We start from the raw sequence: 25,597 nt of genomic DNA, 5'->3' as shown, positions 1-25,597 counted from the left end.
TAATTAAGGCATCAGTATATCAAAGCTCTATGGAATACCTGGCTCGAAAGAGATCACAATACTAGGTTTTACAGAGTCCTAGTCTTGGTACAGCACAAAGACATTGAAATCGAAAGTACAAGGATGGCTAAAATGGGCCTTACTTTTCGGGGAAAAACGATCTTGATCACTAAACCTAGGAAGAAGAACAAGATCAACATACAGGTTGAACGATGCCTAACCGCATCCTACCCTACTGTTTGTAGCGGCATCTTGGTCGGATGCATTGACCATGCAAACAATATGCAAGAGGGTGAACTTAGCATGCAACTTAATTGTGGTAGCAGTCGACAGCGTCTGAAGCCCAATTACTGCGGCCATCTATCACCTAAAGTTTACGATAGTTGCTGTGGCCTATGTTGCGGCATATAGTCCGTATAGTGAAAGGATTGAATCACTTCCTCTTAGTATTATATGGGATGTTTTCAACCGATTATACAACATTTAGTAACGATAAAACACTAGGGATGGACAGAAAAAGCAGTCATCATAAGATTGAACTTCCTTACAACTTTCAAATAGAGAAATAAGATTCCAGTGATTGAAGAGTTGACTTAGATATCGGTACTTCAGCGCTCGTTAGTTATAAATTTAAACGAATACCTAAAAAGATGAGATGAAATTCAATTTCTCCATTTCCGAAAAATATACAAGTACTACAGGGCATTTTTATTGCTGGGGATGAAACCCTACATGAGGATGGATGATTCCGTAGCCACTATAACGATGAACTTTATGAGCGATATCACGACGGCCTGGTCGCGGTGGGTGGGTCACTTAATCCGTGAGGATGATCCAGGCCGGAAAGTCTGTAAGGGCAATATTTATGGTAGAAAAAGAAGCCGTGGTTAATCCTGCTTCAGTTGGAGCGATGGCGTAGGTCAGGACGGCAGGCAACTTTTAGAGATACCGAATTGGTGAACTTAGGCGCAAAGCCGGGACTGGATATCGGTTATTGCAGCTTTGATGATGAAGAAACGTGAGTATTTGAGAACGGTAGAGGACAAAGTGCCAGAATGCCGAACGGCATACTCCGGTATTCCCCCAAACAAGAGGAAGATTTGTAAACCAAGATAGAAACAACAGAGTTCGTTTTTTTGACACTCCTCAGGACAGACCGCAAATGTTACCTACCCTGTGAACGCCGTAATGAACCTGATTGCTGAATATTGTTGGGAATGCAGAAGAGGTTTATAATGCCCTTGGTAGGATATAACGAATCAATATAGGTGCTATCGCTCGCGGTTAACCGAAATGCGCTTTCATTCCCGCCACGACTACCTAGAACACCAGCATTCCTTCTCTACTGTGATGCACCAAGTGCCGCCCATATTAAGTTTTCAGACTCCGAACGAAGAAGACCTTTTTATACCTTTTGTACTCTGGATTTTGTTATTTATATCGTAACGAGAAGTAATTCATTTTGATACTATGGCTCATTATAATGCGAAAGGAGGTCCTCACTATCTGAATGCTCTATCACGACAATGTTCACAGCCGCACCACTTCGCTGTCAGATCTAGATCTAAACTAATGAAAAATGACATAAATGTCATCCCAAGCATGAGTGGTTCAACACGCTAAGCATACAATTTTGAACCACGCGATTCTACTCGGACTAAGTTTAAAACCAGGAGAATTATCGTGCCACACCCAAATAAACGATACCCGCTACTGAACGAGATAAACACCGTAGAATAAGAAGTTATTGTTTATCTAATGTTCGTAACAAATGAAAGGCGATAAACGACTTCCAATCCATTCCCAAGGAACTAATTCAGTTTAACAATTATCAATTGAAGTCAGTGGAGACTTCAATACCTTCTCTATCTTGTGTCATTTGAGACGTAAGAGGATGACAGATGATATGTCCGAAGTGCAGCCAGTTATTCTGAGGAAGACATCCAAAACAAAAAGTACTCTTTGATAAATATCAGAGAAATTTTGAGGGTGATAGAAATCAAACTGGCCGCAATTTTCGGCAAAAAACCGCTATTCTTATACAAAGGATGGTCAAATGAAAGTATAGTTCCTAAGGCGAAAAGGAGGATTGATTGAGTACCACTGATTGAGCATAATACCTGAGAAACGCTGACTGACAGTTTTACTTCTAAACCTTACTCCACCTCCACGTGATGACCATTAAGAGATCTGCCTGAAAGAAAAACTGCAGACGAACAAAATTTATCAACTGGTCCTTCAGGTTGGCAGTTGGATAGAGCTGTCAAGCCTTTACAGAAAACTACATGTTATGAAGCCATGAAAGGAGCCTCGGACTGAATTGATCTTACAACGACGGACTATTTTGTTATGAAAGGTGCGCACCCTGTTCAGAATAGTAGCTCTAATCATGTGCTTGGAGTAGGTTTGCCAGTAAGCCAGAAAATGAAACCTGCTGTTATCGGCTTTGAAAACAAACGCGAACGGTTGTGTTTGATCCCAGTCGCGAAAAAAAGTCCAAACACCTAGTTCAGCGAAGAATGTAAGAATTATGCACGCCCGGCAGTGTAACAATCTCCAAGGATGCGGGCACACGCAGAGATCTATCACGAACTCTGTCGAGTGGAGAAGCGACTTGACAGACAGAGAAAGGAAACCTGACAAAACCAACAGGTTTGTGAACTCTATAAATGCAGGGGGCAAGTTTTACCGACAAGTCAGTATGATGAAGCCAAATGCACCTCGATTCTCATCCTGATTTTCGACCGCATTGGTACTTTGGAAATGATGGGATGAGTATTTTGATGAACTGCTGAACAACCAGAATATCGGCGAGTTGGAGACCTGGAAAAAGTAATCCGTGGTGCTGGCGTAAATAGAGCACGCACTATCTTTCTCAAGTCTACCCAACTACGGGCCTATGCTGACGATGTCAGCCATTCTGGGAACCCCAGGTGTACCAAATGCATTCATCCAGAGCGAGAAGGGTTCTTGGCAAGAAAAATTGGAAATAATTAGCCGTGTTCGAGAGAAAAATACTTCAGAAAATTTTTCACCATCTACCAGAGAATGAACGATTCCGTGGTCTATATAACAACGAAATTTATGAATGATACTAAGACTGTCTGGTTGAGGATAAAATCCAGCTCAATGGATTGCGGTGGGCGTATGGGTTAGGTTGATCTAGCCCGAGGCATCAATAAGGACAGTATCTGTGGTGATGAAACGAGGTCATAGGCCAGCACCCCAAATACCTTTTAGGGAAATCCAATTGGTGCACTCCGGGACAAAACCGGGATGCCTGGAGAACAGGGCTAGATCGGATGATAATAGTCCCACAATCAACAAGTGGAGGCCGGCACCAAACTTATGGTGTGCCGAATTAAACAATAAAGGAACTAACAAAAGAAATAGACCAGGAGAGAATTAGGCAGTATAGACTAAAATGGCGAAGATGATATGTGACAACACAAATGGAATGGAGACGAGACAATCTTTTAGAGTGAACCAACATACAAAGGACACAAGAAACAATTGCAATCTAGGATATTGGACGGTCGCCTAAGAAACGACAGAGTGGGGCTTTCAAAACAGGTTAGATTTCCTGTGATATGTGCATCAAATTTAACTATGGCTGTAGTCCCTGAGGAATTATTTCGTGGCGGACGATAAACCCTAAATTGAGGTAGAGGACGAAGATGACATTAATCGTCAAGGTAGAATGCAAAAGCATGAAATCGAGATTGAATGAAAAAGAGACATAATGATGACATCAAATGAATGGAAATATGCTAAATAACCGTAATTCCAGGCATTAAATGTTCTCTCTCTGATTTCCAAACCTAATCAAATTAATGGACCAGTTAGAAAGAACTCTCGCTGGTCTTAATTAACATCTACCCTAAACAAGAAAAAAAATTGTTTCCAAAGGAAAACTTTTTAAAAGCGAACGAGGTGCTTTCAATTTTAAATTCGAAAAAAAAAATTCCCTCCTGCTGTATATCAACTTCCTTCCATCGCAACGCAAGCCATTTGCTTGTCTAATTAGCATAACTTTGTTACAATCGTTCATGTTTGATCGCTTTTATTGTTGCTTAAACTTTCTAGGGGGTGGGCTCTTGCCGACATCGGAGCACTTCAGTGAATAAATGCCTTTCATCGGCTAATTTCCCGTCCTATTCTGAAGGTCCTTATACTTCTTTAATTAAGTGCGTAGTTTCTATTTATGTATCTATTGTTATATATGCTATGTTATATATGCTTCCTACTATTTACGAGAATTAAATTTTCACTTTTTTTTGGGAGTAGGTTTTTATTACCAGGAGTTACGACCGGACTATTGAGTTAACATCCTTCTTGTTAAGTAATAATTTAGGAGAGCCTACAGTTTCGTGTGCTCCCTTTGAGTATACTTCGCAGAGTTCCTTATTGATTTTCCGATGTAATAAATAATTTATTGAACAGTATCACCTCCTATGCCTGGAATTTATTTAAGGGTTGCTCTTATAATGAAAGTTCACAAGAAAGTTTAAGCTGAATCAACTACAAGTGGCGGAGGTGCTTCAAAGGATCCTTTTCGTATTGGAAACAACTTCATTATATTGAGTAAAAATATAATTTAATAGGATCTTATGATGGTGCATTTTTGTCTTGTAAGGTAGCCTTTCTTTAAAGGATTTTGAAGGACCCTCTTACTAAGCCATCTATCTGTTTTAGTAAGAGGGCGGGATTATAATTTTATTATTGCTTGGCTTGGGAACGATATTAATTCTCCAGATGACGTAAAGTGAGCCAAACATCCCTCAACAGGATATCAAAACAATATCCAACCCTGGATTCCGCTATACCCTAAAAGAAATTCAAATTGAGTTTCCCTAATGAATTAACGCAACAAACATGGGAAAGTTGAATGAAGCGTGACTTTAACCCGAATCATTAAATATTCATCATAATCCTGGTACCATGATGACCGGACGACCTTGTAAAGGAATTTTTCATTACTCTCGAGTACAATTTCGAATAGAGTTGTGTGCAAGTAAAATCGATACAAGTTGTATCGTAGAGCTAGCAACCAACCACATTCAGCGCTATAAGCAAGGTGGGTAGCTCCAAAGTATAGCGAAACGTAAATTCCACTTAACTCCATTCCAGTACTTAAACCTCTTTGTGGAATATGTCCGGGCACAGAAGCGGTTATGCGTGTGTAAACGAGTAGGTTCACTGCAAAGTTCAGTCTAATTTTATAAGTACCAGGAGTGAAAATAGATGTTTTAATTGGAGTTCTGTATGTGTAGGGATACGCGTTCATTACAGCCTGCACCATTTATCGAGGAGTATGTTTTAAGTGGGAGAAATGATGGTTGTTAGGCTCTGATCTAGCTTTGCATGTTTATTGAGGAGGAAGCTTGGATATTTACGTTGCTGGAAATAAATACCTTTATATATGCGACTGAATGGTTGGGAAGCTTGAAATAAATTTTATGCCAGCGGAGCTGGAAAATTTTGAAATTCTCCATCCACTACCATCGCCAAATGCAAGCAAACCTTTGACGAAAAACCGAATAAAACTGTATGTTGACAACTTGTTCTTTAAAGATTTTCTGCGGTAGGAAACTGCAATTTAATATCTACACCATAATACAGCTCACTCAAAGATTGATTACAGTGCGCGCTTTGGCAGAGTCACTATAAAGAGTTATGGAACTTCATACATTCTGGATCAAATTTGAATGCATTTGTCACGGAAGGATTGATAAATTAAGTTTTGTGGTAACCACTGATGCAAATTTATAAGATACTTTTTCACTATAACCACAAAGTGCTGGAATCTCTAGAAAATTGTACACATGGGGACGATTTATTAGTAACTTCTGTGTAATTTATGAGGAGAGCCCAGAGTTATGCGCTCAATAATATTATCAAACAGAAAATCATTTCTACATTATGTCTGAATTGAAGTAAGCTTCAGAAATTAATATATATATATATGCTTGCCATTACCCAGTTAATGGGACATAGCGCGTCAACCACACCTATACCCCATCGCTTGCGGTTCGCTTCAGCTCTCCGCAGGACTCCCCGAGATTCCGATACCAATCCTCCACTGTTCTGCGCCAAATGCTCCTAGAACGATCCACTTGTCGGCCGCCTTGGGAGAGTGAGCTCCTCCACGTCCCCCGTCACGTCACCGATAACAAGAAATAGTATCGTTCCCAAAATCCTTTGAGATTTTACCTCGATAGAGGACGTGACATCATATATCGCTTTGATAATAGCTATCACTTTTTCCGGAATGTCCCTCCTGTGTAGATCATGCCAGTGTTCACGTTTTCGAAAGCTTCATCGAAGTCGAGAAAGAGCAGGTAAAACGAAGATCTAAACTCCGTGCACAGGATACGAAGCAGAAATCGGCCTGCTCTTTGTCGATCAAGCTTTCGAGATGTTCTTTGATGCCTTCCAGGATTATTTTAACTATTATCTTTACGACGGCAGGGAGCACACAGATTCCCTTCTAATTTTTCACACTCAAAACGGGTGCCCTTCTTTGGAACCTTAACGACCATCCCCTTCTTCTGCTCTCTTGGAAGGATCGCGAAAACCCAGCATTTCCGTACGAGTCGAAGCAATAAATCTGCAATAACTGCAGATGCAACGATAAATAACCCTGACTGACGCATTGACGGTCTACCCAAGCGTGTTTACTTCGTTTGAGTACATTGAATGCCGAGATCGATTCACATACACAAAAGTATTTGATTTGTCGTGAATGAGCCAAAATGTCAAAAGCTACAAATCAGTCGACAAGAGCCGATTGGAACTAACATTTTTCATTATCTAATTCATCAACAGCTACGGATTTCAAAATACCTTAGAGCGAGCTGTCTATTCGCCACCATTAAACGATGTAAAATTTGAGGTGAGTCCAATGCAAGAAAAATGAAGGTTCGTCGTGGAACAACAGCCTGCGTGCTGAAATGTCTAAAAAAGGGATACAATCTGATTGAATTTGGGGCAAGCAGAAAATTAGTACAATGGGGACCACGTTTTTACTCAGAATAGCGCACACACATACGGTACTTCCGGCCGTTTGCAAATTTGCCACCAACAACTTCGATTTCTACAATATCTTCTGAAATAATCTGAATCGCAGGTGACGTCACCCGGAATTAACATGTCACTGGTCCAATAGAGACGAAATACGATTCGAATTTCTCAAGTTTGGTGGAATCGACCCTCAGTGTTACCTCGACCAACAGGTTTTGAAAAATGCGGTCCTAGATCAGTTTGCTTGGAATGAAATGCCGGTAATGACAAAGATCGCATCACGAAGCGCGATGGAGTAAACAGCAGTGCAATGATACCAGATGAAATTCTGTACCAAAAGGAGCCACAGTTATATCATTACTAGTCAACTGACTCACAAGCCTGCAGAAATTATGGTCCATTGCCTTGGCAAGTTTTATGATGATGAACAATGCTTGAAGGGAGACGGAAAGAGATGACCGATCAGGCCGGCCTTTACTTACGCCTGAAGAGTCCGCAGTTGATGGATAGTCAGAATGTGGATGGAACCCGACTTGGTTTTGATTTGAACTGTTCAAGCGAGCAGTGAACTGATGTCGTCCGACTTGCGTACGTGGAAAGTATTTTCAGTCCAACAGGCGGTCGGATGGGCTGTGAACTGCTCAGCCGGGACTGACAGACCTGTCTGATCTTGGATGCCCGTCTTAGGAAACCCAATAGCAAACATGTGTAAATGCACAAAGTTTCTACTCCCAAAATTTAAGTTTAAATTCGAGACAGGAAATAGATTCTTTCTTATTTTTTTTAAATTTACCTCGTTTACGTTAGACCAAATACCAATCGGTGTCATGGGTGGCATTTAATTCCATCCATCCAACATAGTAACATCCATGCTTGACTTGCGATAGGATCCTCTCCCGGATGACCTAATATTCCCACTCTAGCTTATATCCTTTTATCTCGGTTAAACCAACTGTGTTCAATGAGTCAAGTTTTTCCATTGCTGCGACGCCCATGATAGTCTGAGGTAACTGACTCTGATTAGAACGCGACTATTTCGGAGGTTCCGAGGCTCATATTTGACGCACAGTTTCTAATAACTTAAGACAAATTCAACCGCTTCTGCATTCCAAATAGTCATATATTGCCTGTTTCGAGAAGAGTACTTTTATATTATCCGAGGGCGAGAGGAGGGAGATAGGACGCCCGAGTCACCTTGGCATTACCTGCACGTGCACCATGCTCTTATGTGGTAAGACCTGGCCTGCTTCATCTCAAGAGAGACAAATCCCAGTATAAGATGGAGGCACCTTCACCACCAAAAACGAACTAGGCTTATTTCAAAGCCCTTATCCTCTTGACGACGAAGGTTATTATTCGCTCGGAACTTATTTATTGTACTTATCAGCTTAATTAGTGATTTTCGTATGCAAGGCTACAAAAACATTCAAGTTCATCAAAGGCCTCAACTTCCAGGCCTGTCCCGAAATTTTTGGGTGTTTCCTAGTTCGTCGATTCCGATATACTTTACTTGCTCAGCGAAAACGGAGCAGCTTTTATCAGCGGGAATCGTATTCTCAAACAGGACCCTGTTGTTTTTAAATCGAAGGGGAGTCAGCAGGCATTGAGAGACCTTGCCATTATTGGATATTTTATCTACTCGCGTGCTTCGTACCAGGCACGATTATGGGTTATGGAGGTCGGAGGCCTTTCGCTCAAGCAACGATGATCCAAAAGTAATACACTCCACCCTCGTGCAGTAGTCTTTTACTATCCAAATCAGGGCAATTGGCCGTCAATCATTGTCTAATGGACCGATCCATGAACACTCCACGGATTGGCTTCATATATTTACAGGAGAACTTTCTTCAAAAATTCAATGTGAAAGTCTCAACACCTTTGCGAAAAAAGGCGTCCAGCATTTCTTAATTTTTCAGTAGAAGCCAATACAGATATTTCTGTGGGTGAAATGGTCAACTATAGCAGCATGAAATTTCAACGACACAATCAACCACAAATAACTGGACGAGAGAGCACTACCAAATTTAACTCCCGATCAGATACCAAATGCACCCCGTTCGGCTTGGCATTGGCAACTACTGTACTTTCCTATAGTTGAAGTTCAGGTTCAGAAACATTATTTTGACACAAAAAGAGTTTCGTTTATCAAATAAATTCGATTGGAGCTATCATTGATATTTTCATTCGCTCATTAAAGTACACATTTTTAAGGTTTTGTTTGTAAAACAAAACCTTATTAAAATCGGTTTACTGTCTGTCTGTCTGTCTGTCCGTCACACGCATTTTTCTCGGAAGCGGTTATAGCGATTGACACCAAATTTGGCAGAAAGGTGGGAACTGTGAACGCTCACGCATATAGTGAGTTACATCCTCTTACGACGAATTTAAGGGGGGTCCCCATACATGCAAAAGGGGGGTGTAAATTTTTTTTTCATCAAATATAGTCATGTGGGGTATCAAATTAAAGGTCTCAGTTAGTACTTTCCGAAGTCGGTCTTAGTTTTGACTTTTGCTGAAAAGGTGGGGAGTTCGGGGGGATGAAAGTGGTCATTTTTTTAACGAACCCGTTCTCAGGAACTACCCAACCGAAAAATCTGGAAAAAATCAGGGGGCTGCCACTATATGGTGCCTAGGCTCCGAAATACCTTCCATATCGATACCTGTTCAAATAAAGTTAATAATAGTATATTACCATAATTTTTAGTAATTGACAGGAAAACCCCCCTTAAGTTCACCCTAGAATCACAAAATTTTGCAGCAATATAGGATACAGTATAGATCATGATCCTGCCAAATTTGGTGAAAATCGCACTATTACTAACAAAGTTATACTAGGTCAAATCTGCGCTCCTCTGCAAATTCATGACTATGAATGTCAATATCACTTGAAAGTAGCTTTTTTCACATAATATATGCATATTTTACGTGCTACTTGCTAATGGGACAAATGCACGTCCAAATCTCCTTATAAACGAAATACACAAAACCTTTCATACCTGAAGCGTCTAGCTTCCGGTTTCCCGACTTGTTAAGGTTTTGTGTAAACACAAAACCTTATTAAAATCGGTTTACTGTCTGTCCGTCACACGCATTTTTCTCGGAGACGGTTATAGCGATTGACACCAAATTTGGTAGAAAGGTGGGAACTGTGAACGCTCACGCATACAGTGAATTATATCCTTTTACGTCGAATTTAAGGGGGAGTCCCCATACATGCAAAAGGGAGGTGTAAAATTTTTTTTTCATCAAATATAGCCATGTGGGGTATCAAATTAAAGGTCTAAAGGTACTTTTCAAAGCCGATCTTAGTTTTGACATTCGTTGGAAGGGTGGGGAGCGCGGGGGGTTGAAAGTGATCACTTCTTTAAGGGGGCCATTCTCAGAAACTACCAAACCGAAAAATCTGAAAAAAATTAGGAGGCTGCCACTATATGGTGCCTGGGCTCCGAAATACCTTCTAAGCCGATATCTGTTTAAATAAAGTTAATAATAGTATATTACTACAATTTTTTGTCATTGGTTAGAAACCCTCCTTAAGTTCATCCTAGTACCATGAAATTTTGCAGTGATACAGGCTATAATATAGAGCATGATCTTACCAAGTTTGGTGGAAATCGCACTATTACTAGCAAAGTTATAATACCTCAAATTTGTTACTTCTTTGAAAATTGAAGACTATGAACGTCAATATCACCCGAAAGTGGATACTCTCACATAATATATGGATAATTTAGGTGCTACGTACTAAGAAATACACAAAACCTTTCGTACCTGAAGCGTCCAGCTTCCGGTTTCCCGACTTGTTATATCTTAGGTTCGGTTCCTTGATAATTTACGAAAACGACCACTGTGAGAGAATGCCATCGACGGAAGGAAGTGCCATTAATTTACTCTCAATTTCGAATGTAATGAAAATGACTACACGCAAGGGATTCGTCTGTAAGGAGATTGCTTGATATTGTATATTGGAAAAAAATCATTGCAACCACAAGGGCAACAAATTAGCTACCGCGTTCTTTGCAATGACATTCCGTGACCCTTAGACACTTGATTTGCTCCCCCCGTGTTCAGTCTTCTTGAATGCACCCCTGAAGTGTTTTTCAACTCTGGCACCAATGAAACTTGCGGAACCAGATCCAGGCTCCAAGGAACTAAGTCGTACCCTATTGAATTTTTAAGATATTTTTTAGAGTAGAACTAGTTTTTTAAAGACGGAATGCGACTTCGCCTTAACGGAATAATAATATAGTAGAACTCAAAAAGCGCTTGCAGATTTTCTCCGCAAAAATTCAAATATTTACTTTGCTTTTATTTTCTACGGTGATCTTGCCACAATGACGGTCCATGTTGTAGGTTACGAAGACACCCGACAATTAACTGGTTCACTATTGTCAAGGTCACCCACACATCTCCTGAAGGTATGGTACCTATTAGCTCACTAAAATATATTCCGACAGCGAACAAGCATAGCATGTGTAGATCGCGTTTGGTCAAATAGTGGGAATAATGAAATTTGGGGAGGTATTAGTCTAAATTTTGAGATTTTGGCGATGGTATACTAGGAAACTGCCTGAATGGATATAAATTCATACCAACTACAATTTGCTCTAAAAAAAAATTTGGGAAAGAATAGAGGAAGTCACAGGGAAAGCGGTAAAAGTTGAACTGAGGGAAGTCTGAGACCTCTCGTGGACTGTCCAATATTGGCTAGAACATTGGAACTGATCGCGAAAAAAGTATCTTCTTAAGTATGCACAAGCGTCGGTGATACCGTGTAATACTCCGCAATTAATTTAGTCACGACATGACATTGTAAGAGAGGTCTCAACTGGGAATGTGTAGTTTTTTTCGCTGATAAAGGCCAGAGCCTTTATTTTTTCCCGCTAAATTTAGAAAATCAAATGAGAGGAACAGCTCGTTCAAACTGGATGACAGTTCCTGACTTCTGAAATTGGTCGATTGAAAGAAACTTTAGGCCTGAATACAACTGCCAAAAAAAAATTGAAAATTAAACGATAAAAGAATTTACTCATATTCAAAAGCCGTCGTTATTGATAAGGTTAGGAAAAAAGATCAGATAAAAATGGAGTCATCATAGTCCTGGAAAGTCCTAAAATATTCCCGCAAGAAGAATCGGCAATAATGAAAGAAATTTTACTTTGATCAACCATAAACCGCGCACTAGGGAATGTGGGCTAATTATTTTGTTTTCGAAGCTTTGCAAATGAACTAGTTAGTTCATGAACCCTTTGAGCCCATTCTGAACTTTGATTTAAATATGATTATATAAAAATTCTCCCCCCCCCCCAAATGACGTTTTATAAGCTGACACTTACGAATGAAATAACACTATAGCAAAGGTTTTAGAAAGGAAATGAACGACGCAGTCAACATTGGGATCGGAAGCATACCATTTGCAAACTTGTCAACTTGCTCATGCCCAAGAAATTTTGGAGGGGCTGAACTGGAAAATCTAGGTCCACTCTCCATATTTAATAGATGTTGCGTACTCGGGCTGTCAGATTTTTGAATCAATGCAAGTCCATCCTTCTGGCATCAATAAATGGATCAATAACTGGTTTCAACCTGGACCTGGAACTGTTACCATATGTTGCTTGAATCATGTGTTATTATTATGGGTAATAGACCCTGTCTTTAATTAAAAATAAAATAAACCTTATTTCAAAACCTAAACATTATCCGGAACGGTAGATAAAGAGCGAATTTAGTCATTGAGTTCTCAATTAGGAAAGAATAAAAGGCTGACATTTTGAAGGTAGATTTTACCTCCAAGTTTTTAAAGAACAGACAAAAACCCGATTGAGAGATTGAAGTGAAAATTTACTCTAAAGCGCGCATATCCTACAAAAGTAACAGTGCGTAGTTTAAGCAATCAGCGTTAGTCATCTTTGGGGTTCTGGGCAGACCAATACTGGTCAGTAGAGAACCATGCAGTTTACCGGAGTCCGAACTTAGCTGTCCTCAAAGCGGTACTGCAAAATAGGGTTAATCACGACCTGCTCAGTCTGCCTGACTGTCAGATGTGGCATGTCTAAAAGATTCAGGATTTAGCTTGGTATTTGATGAAAACAACACCAGAGTACACTATTATTATAAAGAAGTTCAACTCTATATTCTACTAATTAGCACGTATAAATCTACCTCAAAACCAAGTAGTATATATACCAGCATGTACAAAAGTTATTTGACAAGTCTATTCGTTTAGGAAAACTTCTTCTTCGTTTACCCCTTCCTCTGTTCAATAGCGTCATTTTATAGAAACAATCGAATCCAATTGACCAACTTTTATCCCAAAAAAGAAAAGCTTTTTTACCATTTCAAACTGGACTAAATGTTTGGTTTCCCCACCATCCGGCTCCACCAATCCATACAACTGAAATTTGCATTTCAGAAGTGTATTTCAACGACAAACCTTGGGAAGTCCAAGAAAAGCAAATCAACTTCTAAAGGATGGAAATATTACTTCACAAAACCAAAATCACGTTAAACTTCAGCAAACAATGCAGTTTAAAATTCGTTAGGCAACCAATATTAGCTTCATTTCCCTCAAAGCAAGGAGAAAATCCTCCCCAAATACTCAACCTTCAACACTTCGTCTCAACAAAAGTGACTACCGTCAACGAAACTTTACCAGAAATATCTGTTGACCTATATTTGCATTGCTCTGGTGGAAGTGGATTCCACTGCATTCGAACGGGTTGAATTCGGTGAGGCTCATACGCTTTTTGGTATCACTTCACTTCAGGATTGAAATTAATTTCTCAGATGTGCTGGGAAAAGGAGCCGAAGCAAGAGATGAGCTTTGATTTGAGTAGGTCTTTGTGGTATCCACTGTCAAGTTCTTCTAACAAAGAAAGGAAGGAAGGATGATATCCTATCCTTATAGTAGATGTGAATGGGTTCTTTGAGTTTCTGCTATGCAATGATGGGATTATAGAGAAGCCATCTGAAAAATTGGATGAATCCCATGTGAAAATGTAAAGCAGTGCTTTTAGATGTAGTGAAACGAAAGGAATCACTCAAGCATATTTTAGGAAGTTTGAATGGTGTGATGAAGCAAATTCAGTAATAGTATATGAAGTGCCTGTAAATAGCCAGGGAGTTCGGCAAATAATATCCCTTTGAACACCTTGGGATTCAGTGAGCGGCTTGAATGAAATTTCAATCCGAATGGGCTTGTACAATATGTTCGGATAGAGAGGATGAGAGCGACCCGGGACCACACTTGATTCTAGTAACATGGTTTGATGTTTGCACTTTAAAGTTACAAATTTTGAGCCTTCATTGAATTTTCTTTGTGAACATTTCAATGCTTCTCATATTGAAAATTCCATCCCACAAATTATGCATCGAACACATTTAACCAGCTATTCTTGTCTGTTGACATTCCAGTCTATCGTATTTTCCCTACTTTACTACACTCGGAGCTCCATTGAAAAAAAAATCACTCCAACAAGACTTGATAGTGCCAAAGACCCCATGTGCTCATGTGTCCAATCCGCCCACTTTCCACCCTACCACTTTGCGCTGATAGAAAATGCGTTTAACGCGAAAATCAAAGTTATATTACAACATTATTAGCATACGTAATGTCTCTGTCAATATACCCGCATAGGCGATTCCATAACTATACATTGTGTAGGTGAATTATCGGCAACATCGCACACGGCTATCGTACAACCTGAACCTCCCAAGAATCGTCAAAAGATATGTATACGTACTGTACTCGCTACACCTTGATGGTGGCACCGATACAGTACGTCGTTGTGCAATTTTGCAGGTAAGTGTAATTGAACGCCAATGATCGGTTTACAAAAGGTAATCATAGAGACAGAGGGAAGCACCGAGGGTGCGGGTGGTTGGCTACGAGCGGTACTACTATGAGCAGACAGCAACGAGTTATTCCCATATAGACGTGCATTTAGTCTTTCTAGAAGAATATCGATTCCATCGATGTCAGGTTTTGTATATCATACGCAGATAGTATGCTATCTATAAGCTTCGGTTCTTGTTTGTGGGTTTTTATATGCATATGACGTTTTTGTGTTGCGTTTACTGGTATTTCTGTGGTTAATACAGCTCTACTCGTTTTGTACGGTGGTTTCCAGAACGTGTTCTCTGTAAATGCGAATTGAATTATGCAGCCTACAGCCTTGGCGGAATGCAAATTATAATTAGTATTCGATGGGTTGATGTTGTTGCATTACTTGTTTTCTGATTCCAGCAATAACGCGCATTCCAAATTCCATAGACGGTTGATGGATACACCAAAACTGCTGATATTAACAGGGCTATGTCACAGAATATCAGCGACCACACAAGGGATGAATTTCAGGCCACAAATCATCACCATCAAATTTTTGACAAAGAAATTTTGACACGGTATAATCAACACCGAAATTTCAACACAAATCACATGCTAATTCGGCGAAATTCCAGCGAATACAACAACTGTACCCTTCCAAAAAATGACCGTTACAAATGAAAGATAAAATTTCAAATAGCTTCCAACCCTCGTGAGAAAACGAGCGCTAGGTCTACTATGCAGACCGGATTTACACCGCGCACGCACCAAGGAAACCCCTTATGTAGGACGAAAAGGGAACCGCGACAACCGAGAGGACGACGCACACAGGGTATAGCGAAGACGCAGAGCGACGAAGGCACACAACACGTACTATGTACTGTTCGACACAACTTTCTCAACTGAACCAGTCCGCCTCATAGACCGCTTCACAACCCTCTATAGCCTACCAAGAAGTTGAACCTGTGGTTGATGCTCCGACGTTTGTGCAGACTAGCGTAGTCGATGTTGTTCGTGTTGCTTGTCAAAAAATTGCAGACATTTCCGACCCGTGTGATATTCTATACGCAAGTTTAGATACAGATACTATCGTAGGGGAACGAAAGATACAAATACACAGCAGTCTTCGATTTTCCAATGTGACTAACTATTGTTTCACATGTTCACTACGCGCTTCCAACTACCGCAAAAGGGGAAAATGTGGAAAAAGATAAATCTAAAATCTTTTCCATACAATGGAAATAAGATTACATTCGAAGAAATAAATAATCTCTTTTGATGAAAGTGACATTCGATTACGCCAGGAAAGATTACTGTCGAAGAGTCATCCTTTAACGTTTGAAAAATTATTATGAGTCCTTTATTATCTAAATAAAGGCTTGTTAAAAAAAAATTCAAAAATTCAATACAAACAGATAATTGCTTACTTTAGCTACCAAAAGAAGAGACAATGCCGATCTATTATAACTTTATTAACAATAGTAGAATTCCTATTAAAGTTTCCAATATTGCGCGAATAAAAGGGGTTTAATAAATTTTAAAAATGTAATTGTGTGGGAATAAACAGAGTCGAACAACTAGTAACCTTTGAAATTACACAATCAACCTTTTGTTAAACGTCAGGTCGGAAGGAAATTAGCCAACGCAAAACAACAACATGTCTCCACGCTAAATATTGGTACCATCACTGGAAAGGTTGAGAAACTTGCAAGAACTATTCGGAAAAGGCGCATTGATATTTGCGTTCTACGGGAAACTCGATGGTGTAGTGCCAAACGCTGCGACATATAGTATAACGCGAACGCGGTAGAAATGGCTATAAACTTCCCTATATTGGTAGCTCACGCATTCAATATCGTGCTGCCATTGCCACCTCTGAGGGCTTCCATGACGCCATTCAAGAAGTCGACGATTTGTTAACCGACTGATGGAGCTCACCATTCTGTCATTCTCATACGCACCACAGACGGGCCGACCTAATGCCGAGAAAGATGTCTTTTGGTAATTTCTTGACATAAAGACCTGTAACATGTCTGCTGATAACTATATCGCTAGTGAAGGCGGCCTTAATTGTCATGCGGGTTAAGAGGCAGACGGAAACAGGTACCATGCGGGAAAAAGGTTTGGAACACGCAATAAAGGTGGCGAGCGTATGGTTGATCTTGCAGGCATTCCTGACTTTGTACTTGGTAATACATAGTTTATGAAACGATTTTCTCATCTTTCTAATTTCATAATGAAACCAGGAAAACACAAATCAACGAATATTTTGAACAGATTTCAACTGAAGAAACTGTTCATCGTCCACTTCCACAACCACTGAAATCGAGGAAACAATCAAACGAATGAAATAGGGGAAACCAACAGGACCTGACGAGATCACATCTGAGCTCTGGAAAGCGAAGTACTGGGATCCAACATTATGACTTAATGAGTTCTTCAATCAGGTTATTGAGGGAAGCAGAACACCATCTGACTGGCACGGAAGCCCCACCAAAGGTAGTCCAGCAGAATGTTCAAATTACCGTCCGATACGATTACTTTCCCATACTATGAAGATTTTTAAAGGCATTCTCGATAATCGTATTCTCAATATCGTTTATTATAATAGCAGTTAATCAAGCCAGGTTTGACAAGAACTGCGGAACTACTGACACAATACACGCTGCGCGCTTCCACCGTCAGAAGCATCGCCATCTTTACATTGCATTTTTGGATCTAGAGAAAACTTTTGACCGTATACCATTGGAACTCATCTGGTATGATCTACGAGAACACCTAGTGCCAGAAAAACTCGTACGCTAGGTTTAACTGCTCTACCACGATCCGAAGAGTAAAGTTCGGAGTGTGGTTTGTATCAAAACCGCTTCGGATCTGTGTCAGTGTTCATCAAGGAAGCGCCCTTTCACCACTTTGCTTTGTTCTTGTTATGAACAGTGTCACACGGGATACCCAACGCCCTATAAACTGCTTTTTGCAAACGATGTTTTCCTAGTCTTTCATAGTAATGCAGATCTCGAGCAACGTATTCAAAACTGGAATTATCGCCTCAAACAACACAGTATGAGATTGAATCTGAATAAAACAAGATTTTTAACGACCAACACAAATGAAATAGGCACTATTACTGTCATTGGCACTGACCTAGCCAGAACTGAGCTGTTTAAATATCTTAGATCAATGCCATCAACCAATGGAGGACCGCTATACAACATACGCTACAACAACATACAACATGTCTCGCTATATAAAACCCAAGTATGCGTCAAGAAATGTCTAATAACTGGGGTTTTGGACGCCTCTATCGTCACGAGGCTCAAGACCCTCCGTCGGGTTGAACCTGTTCCAACTCTGATGAGGATAATGTTGCCCAACTCACTGATGAGGTAAGTGCCTGGAATTTTTCACGCCATTAATTACTTAACGGTTCAGCGCCGCAGAATACTTTTGTAGCCGACGGAGTACGAGCGGGATACCGATCCATCGTGCCCTCGAGTTATCCTTCAATAAGAGTGTTGAAAGGACGTTGGGTATGATCAAAGCTGGTAGCGCAGCTTGGGGGTTATAGTCCTTTCCTCAGAAAAGGTGATCCGCTATGTTACAATATGAGGGATCAGCTAGGACGGCTTATGATGGCATGATGATAGCGGTCTTACGACCAGGAACTGAGGTAGCCTAGCAGATACAAAAAATGTTGTATTGGGTGTGTCATCTATCGCTTTAGAAACAGACCTTCTTGAAGAAATGCTTCAGGTGTTTCATATAAGGGGCAGTCAAATTTGGTAGAAGACCTTCGCTAAATTACGATATGTTTCGGCAAGTCAACGAACACTGCACCAGTGACAAGTATGACGCAACTGTCTTGGGCCTGGCAAAGAAGTGAGGAAATTGGGGACTACATGTTCAAAATGAAAGACGCCATAGCAATACCGACAATAAAGAGGGTAGAAGTGCTACGAATTTGGAGCAGGATACGAAAAAATAAAACATTGGCCCGTGACGGTATACCAAATGAAGTCTTTTAGCTAACTATACAGTCTAAGCTGGATATATTTGTGGAGTTGTTCAAAGTATGTCTGGCGGATGGAATTTTTCCTTCAGAAATCAGAGCTGAGATTTAAAGCCGATAAATCTTCTGGTGAAATACCCTTGTTAGGATCTGGGAATGCTATCAAACAACCAATTTGGCTTTCATGAAACCAGACAAACTATTGATACCAACAAGTCTTTCACTGCATTGACCCTTAATGTGCGAAATGTATTTAATTTGGTCAATTGGAGCTAAATAAGAAGGCTACCATTGATATTATCTGACGGGACTCGATGGTAGCTTTCCAAAAGAAAAAAGCTTTGTTAAGAAACGAACGACGGGCGCAAGGAGAATGTCGGTTCTGCCCTGACTTCAATATTGTGTCATATAGAAAAATATTCTTAGCAACCCAGTTGCTGAGTAGGCTAGGATGGTGGGAAATGCCGATGATGTAGAACGGATTGTGTTGCGAGATATTTTATTTCGCGGATTAGATAAGAAGAAAAAGTAGTGCTTATCACAAAGTGTTGAAAGGAAATAACTAAATTTATCAGAGTAGGGAGCCATATCATCCCCGAAAACCTACTTTCATGCACATTGTAAAGATAATGGAAGCTAGGTTTAATATCAGGCAGAAGCGGAGACATTTGCATCTGCTTATAACTAGAGCGGCGAAATTCATACACCTACCCTTAGCCCGGGACTACCTTGGGTGTGGCAGCACACAAGATTTTCAAAATGACGCCGATTGATATCCTCACAGATGAATTGGTATGACACTTAGTTCTTTTGATCGTTGAAAGAAAGGAATCGTTGAGTAGGCGGTCACAACGCGCAAAAAAGGTCGACGGGTTCACAGACTGGTTCCCAGCATCAAGATCTGGATCTAGAGAAGCGACGAAAAGAATAATTCTAACCTTACTCAATTTCACTCGGAGCATAGAAAGTATCGCAAACACGCGTAACTTTAAAATGGACAGTTCACCTAACTGTTCATGCTGCAGCAGTATATTGAACTACCTAGAGTAAGTCTTCTTTCCTTTCTCTAGGTTCGTCGATGAAACAAAGCGGCTGGACGGAACATTGAGATTACAAAGTTTAGTTTCGGAAGTTCTTGTGAGTGAGGTTGAGGGAAACAGGAAGGCACATTTGCGTCATCAAAAGCATCAGAAGAGATAGTTCCGCAAGGAAGGAAGGAAGGCAGGGCAGGAGTCAAAGAAATAAGTAAAAAATACACCAACCCATCCAGGTGAAGCTCCCCCCTACTGGTGCCATTGTATCAGCGTCTCTTAAAGCTTTCTACCTGCGGAGAAAGGCAGATGAACAGATAAACAGGCACTAGAGTCCTTTAAAATAGATCGTAAGAGGAAGAAAGAGATCTCAAGGAACAGCGGACACTTAATCGCACTGCCATTAGCCTGCTCTCGAACAAGGATTCGGGGAGAAAGAGGGAGACTCTATAGGGAATCCAGTTGCCTAAGAAAAAGATATGCTAGCAGTTCAGAGGAACAAAACAAAAGATTCGAAAGAGAAAAGAATCAATAAGCGAAGGAAGCCTACGGTAAAAGATAACGATGGGCTGACTAAACTCAAAAGCAAAAAAGGCGAAGAAACCGGTTCCGAATTCGGCCAGAGGTAATTGTTTTCTGGAGCAAGGGCAATCTGTCGTATGAGTAGATACCAAAAAAGGGAAAAGCTGATTCCGATTGAAAGCATTTTATTCGACATGAAAAGATCTATCATGGGCAACCCTGACGGCTCTCGTAGCCAAGATCAAAAATCACTTGGAGAGAATGCCGCAGTGCGTGCCCAAAAACATGGGATCTAAATACAATATAAGGATCTCGATGAAGCGGCATTCAGATGGGAAATCTGCACTGGAGAAGAATTTATTGTGAACTTAAGAAAAGCCTATTGTGTGCCCAAGCAATATCGATGCGACTACTAATGAAGGCAGCGCAAAATTTCGAATTGGATGTATTGTTTGTTCGTGGAGGGCCTCAAAGAATCATGACATCTTTCCTAAAAAAACTCGACAACGTTGATGAGATCTGTTTACTCTCTCACTGAGTCATGCACGTTCCCAAATAGCTCTGAATTTGGAAAGAGAGGCAAATTGAATGGGACTTAAGATAAAAAGCAACGAAATCTGCCATAGAATAGAGAACAACAAGGGCCCGGATCTGGGCGGTATACCTAGTAAGAACTCGTGAGGTCTAAATACCATCTACTAGGGGCTCGTGAGGTTTATATACGACCTGCTCGCTGAGTATTTCAAAGCTTACATGTCTGCGCGGATATTTCCCCCATTATGGAAGCGGTAGAAACTAGTTGTCTATTGACCCAAATATGTCCTAAGTACAATGAGGAAAATTTTAGAGCGGGTAATACACAATAATTGCTCCCAATTGCCAAGTACCGGAGATGAGTAGTACGGGTTTCATAAAGCCAGAACAGCATCAAATTGCTTGGTGAAAAATACAATTTAAAGAAAGGGTGTTATCAGCAAATATTACGTGGTGGTGGTCCTAGATGTAAGGAATGCAAGGAAGTCTCAGACGACACTGGTATTCTCAGATATCTCGCTGCTATTCTGGACAGCTACTTGGAACAAAATGGTACGATGCCAATAATAAACTCATGAACCGTGGTTGCAAAATATCTTCAAGATGCTGAGTTATACTCTTGAAGAGCAATCAGTGCTGGTAAAGCTTCTTTGCTCTCTAAGGTCGGCCATACACATTCAAATGTATTTGACCGTTTGAACGGTACGGTCGAACTTCTACGCGTGTTGGTATTTTAGTTTCATTTCAACTCAACTACGCAGTTTAACTGTGATGGATGAATTTTTAATTTTTTTAACTGAAAGGTTCAAATGTTTGCTGGGGGTTCAACTATACAGTTCTCAGTTAAGTTTATATGAGAAAGCACGTTCTATTTTCATTGTAAAAGCTGGATTCGATTGTAGGTGTGAATGCTACAGTGTACAAGTAATACTGATGATTCCAACTACTCAGGTCAGACTGTCGGTTAAAACTATACGTATATGACTTTACCAAAGAGGACATTGGACGCAGGCTTGCGGAGGAAAAAATAGAAACAATTTACATCTTTTTAGGAAAAATTATCCTGGTCAGTTTGCTGGATAAAATCCAATAGGCCAGTGTCCTTTGAAGTGCGCCACCCTATTAAAGAAAGCCAGATGAACAGATCGACAGAAGACAGTCGAGGGAAAACAAAAAGGTATTAAACTTGATTTAAAAAGGATTTTTTTTTATAGAAGATAGTATTTACCACCCTTACACTGCTGGTGCATTGCAAAGAAAATTCGCCTAACACAGAATGATCAAGAAGTTATCATCTAGAAAACATTAGGGAAACATCTTCGATGCTACAATCTTGGACCGAGTCCTCTCTCTGTTGTCTTCTCGCTTTTGACGTCCATCAAATACTACTATTTCTGGAACCACTTATTGCATTTCTCAGTGCAAGTAGATATTCACTGAACAAGGGAACAAGTGGTTCCCGAAGTACTGTGTATGAAATACAATTTATTCGAAAATGGGACAATATTCTGCGGAAACATAATAATTTTTTCTAAAGATTGGATATGGATTGCTCTAACAGTGTAGAATTTGGAGATGAAAAAGGAGCCTTTTGAGCTAATAAGTAGGTCCTAATCGATTTCCCCGCCTGTGTTCCATAGTGTAACATAAAGGATATTCAACAGCATAATTTGACCATACTGTCATTCCTGACTATATACGAAGGGAAAGTCCTTCAAGTATACGTAACTACTTGGTCCAATCTTAAATCTTTGGGTGCTACAGGTAATGCATTTCAACTATCAGAAATTTGACTGTTTCCCAATTAGCGCCAACTCCCCTACAATCGTTAAATTGGTTTACACTGGAAACTACCATCAAACAACAGTTAACTAATACATTGACAAATTAACCAGCTTTCCAGGATTATGTTTCTATTTGCGTGTAAAATAAATACCTCAGCAACAGTTCAACCACACATTCCAATCTTTTTGTGAGAAAGTATAAGTACACAGATATTACTGCAACCCCTGGGCGTATTGAATGAATGGATTAGAGAAGCGAACGAGCGGTACTTCGCCTCTGCAGAGAAGCTTATCATTTGTGTAAACGCACGCAACTGGAAAGCAAAATACCAGTAGAGATAATCCCAGGTTTAATTCCATATGGATAGGAGTTACCAGGTGTTATGAATGAAATACTATGAGGATGGTTGGGAGTAAAAGCGTGAAAAGTCGGTAGAACTCAACATAGCGGAAAAAAGATTAAGCTAGCGATAAGCATAAATATGCAGTTATGAGATATTAGTTGTAATAATGGAGACAGAACGGTGAAAGATAAGGGTATCTGACATAATAATAAAGATATAGGCAAATTAGATATGTTATTTATTGGGTAATTTGTTGGAATTCGAGGAATTAATTTTTTGTTTATTGAGCAAGTGTTTTGTGTTCTATTTATAGATCCAGAAGAATTTCGAAATAGGCGCCCAATGTGGGTTTTGTATAACCTGTGAACTGTCATCTTCAGATACCTAAATATCACTGGAACATTATTAGAGAACTAGGCTTTCGCCACGAAAGGTCGAGGATCAAATCTCGCTGGTGCTAGACGGCTTTGTAGATTACCTCGGATGTCGGGTATCAGTCGACTCAGATGTGCATTATTACCTGAGTAAAGTCAGAGCAAAAATTCAGGGTAAACGCAATGAGTATAGTGTTGAGGTATCGAAGTAGCTACTTTAAAACGATACAAAGCGTAGGTTCGACTTGTCGCGCCAGCGATTAATAAATTTCATATAACGAATACCTCGGCGCAAAACCAGGTTGTCTGGTATGCCTTACTGAGGCAGGTCTAGACTGGATATTTGTTGTTTCGCCGTTGACGATGATAATATAATGCCCCTTGTGTGAGAGAAAAGGGTATCAAGACAATTTATTTTTTGTGTGCTATTCTAATTTTAATTTTTGTTTCTTTCAGGCTGTATTGTTGTTAAGCCCATGACGGGTTGACAACTGTTCTTTGAGAAGGTGTTAATTTCAAACTATGATTCTCATTTGATTCTAACTCCCACACGACCTCACCCTTCTTGAGCCTAAGTAAGACTAGTTTTAAAAATCACCAACTGGACTCATTTGACGCATCCATTTGTGCAAAAAGGATGTGACAGGATCAGCTCAATACAAAAAGGTTCCGCTTCGAATAACCTGAACCAGTGATTCCCTGCGATTCACTAAACATTGAATAAATCTAGGACGGTGATTTTAATTCAAGCGCAGTTAAAAAGTATTTGCTTGCTCACTTATATTAGTTTGTAAACACCCCATGGGTGCGAATTATAATCAAGTTAAAAACTGCATATAAATGAGCGAATAACACCTTTGAACCACTTCAGTTACATTGCTCCAAGGGCAGAAGGGATTCAACGTCTGATGGGTTGCCTATGCCCTGGACGGAATAGTAGCTGTGTGGATTTTTTTGAACTTCGGGTGTTAGCCAAAAAAAGCGGTTGATGAATCAGAAAAGCACTTAGATGGGGGACATAGGGCTCTCTCAATTCCAATCAAAAGTTACTTCAGTTTCGGTCGGCTTAGACCACAACTTGTACGGGTGTTTGCGAATTAACATCAGTGTGCAAATACAATCTATCATAACACCAGGCAATCGGGTATAAAATGAACCACTAGATATGGGACAATCGACAGGAATCGTTTGACCTGGTGACCCAACCAGCCTCTCATAATAAAAATCGCGATGATTCGACGTCTGGATGCCATGATGACACCTTTTGCAGCCACTTCGCTGCAATCTATGGCGACCACTTCAGACAGCTCCTTCCTTCCTTCCCTTGGTAATGGATAAAATGTGATGATGAAATTAGCCTCTAGTATCAGCTTCCACTTCAAAATCGCAATGCCTAAAGCAGTTTAAATTGTCTTTTGTTGCATCAACGATTCGTAGAGTGACTTCCGCAACACGCAAGTATGACTCTCCGCCGAGTTACAAATCAGCATCGCTTTCTCACTTGAAGGGGCCCAATGTCGTTCATCAACAGAATAATTATCGCTAAAGGTGATGGTTGACGCAGATAGAAGCGGCCGCATCAACAACACTAAGACAGACATGATAGCGAAAGCGAACAAAAGTTTGGGCATTTTACCATGGACCGTGCGCTCCTAGTCGATACTCTTTCCCAATATAAGGCTGATGTCGAAGCGTTATAAGAGATCCGCTGAACAGGAATAATATATGGTGTTATGTTATAGCGGCCATCTTGGGTAACCGATGTTTTTTTTCATAGGTTTCTTAGTCACTAAAAAAATCATATTTACAAACATAAGACAACGAATATGCACCCTCTGCCTGCAGAGTCGGTGAAGGTTACTTTCTATGAGGCCATGGAACGAAACTCCGTAGCTTGTCCCAGGTACATATGATATCAAAATCATACCTATCCAGCCAGTAATCAGGCGATACTTCGGCTCCCTTAGCTTGCATAAAATTACCAATGCCAACAAACTGCGGATAACTCCACTAGCATGGGTCATTGGAAATGGTTTGCGCGGAAACAGGTCAACAAACAAACATGGCCTCTCCAGACGAGACTACTTTCAACCAAATTGACCACTCGCTAATCGAACGGCGCTACCTCTCAGCCTTGATGAATGTCAGCAT

General features: G+C 40.3%; 1 protein-coding gene across 2 annotated transcripts in view; it reads right to left on the bottom strand.

The window, feature by feature from the left end:
- The window catches only part of LOC119652878 (protein numb), a 252,661-nt gene that overhangs the window by 94,805 nt on the left and 132,259 nt on the right, over positions 1–25,597 (bottom strand). The window contains exon 1 of one of the 2 annotated variants that reach the window (XM_038057241.1): positions 15,252–15,840. The exons of the other annotated variant lie outside the window; for it this stretch is intronic. The gene's annotated coding sequence lies outside the window, so the exon portion shown is untranslated. Of the gene's footprint in view, positions 1–15,251; positions 15,841–25,597 lie in introns of those variants that run through there. 2 annotated transcript variants of the gene reach the window in all.

The sequence above is a fragment of the Hermetia illucens genome, chromosome 3, assembly GCF_905115235.1.
Source record: "Hermetia illucens chromosome 3, iHerIll2.2.curated.20191125, whole genome shotgun sequence".
NCBI lineage: Eukaryota > Metazoa > Arthropoda > Insecta > Diptera > Stratiomyidae > Hermetia > Hermetia illucens.
This window is presented reverse-complemented; position numbering and strand designations above follow the sequence as displayed.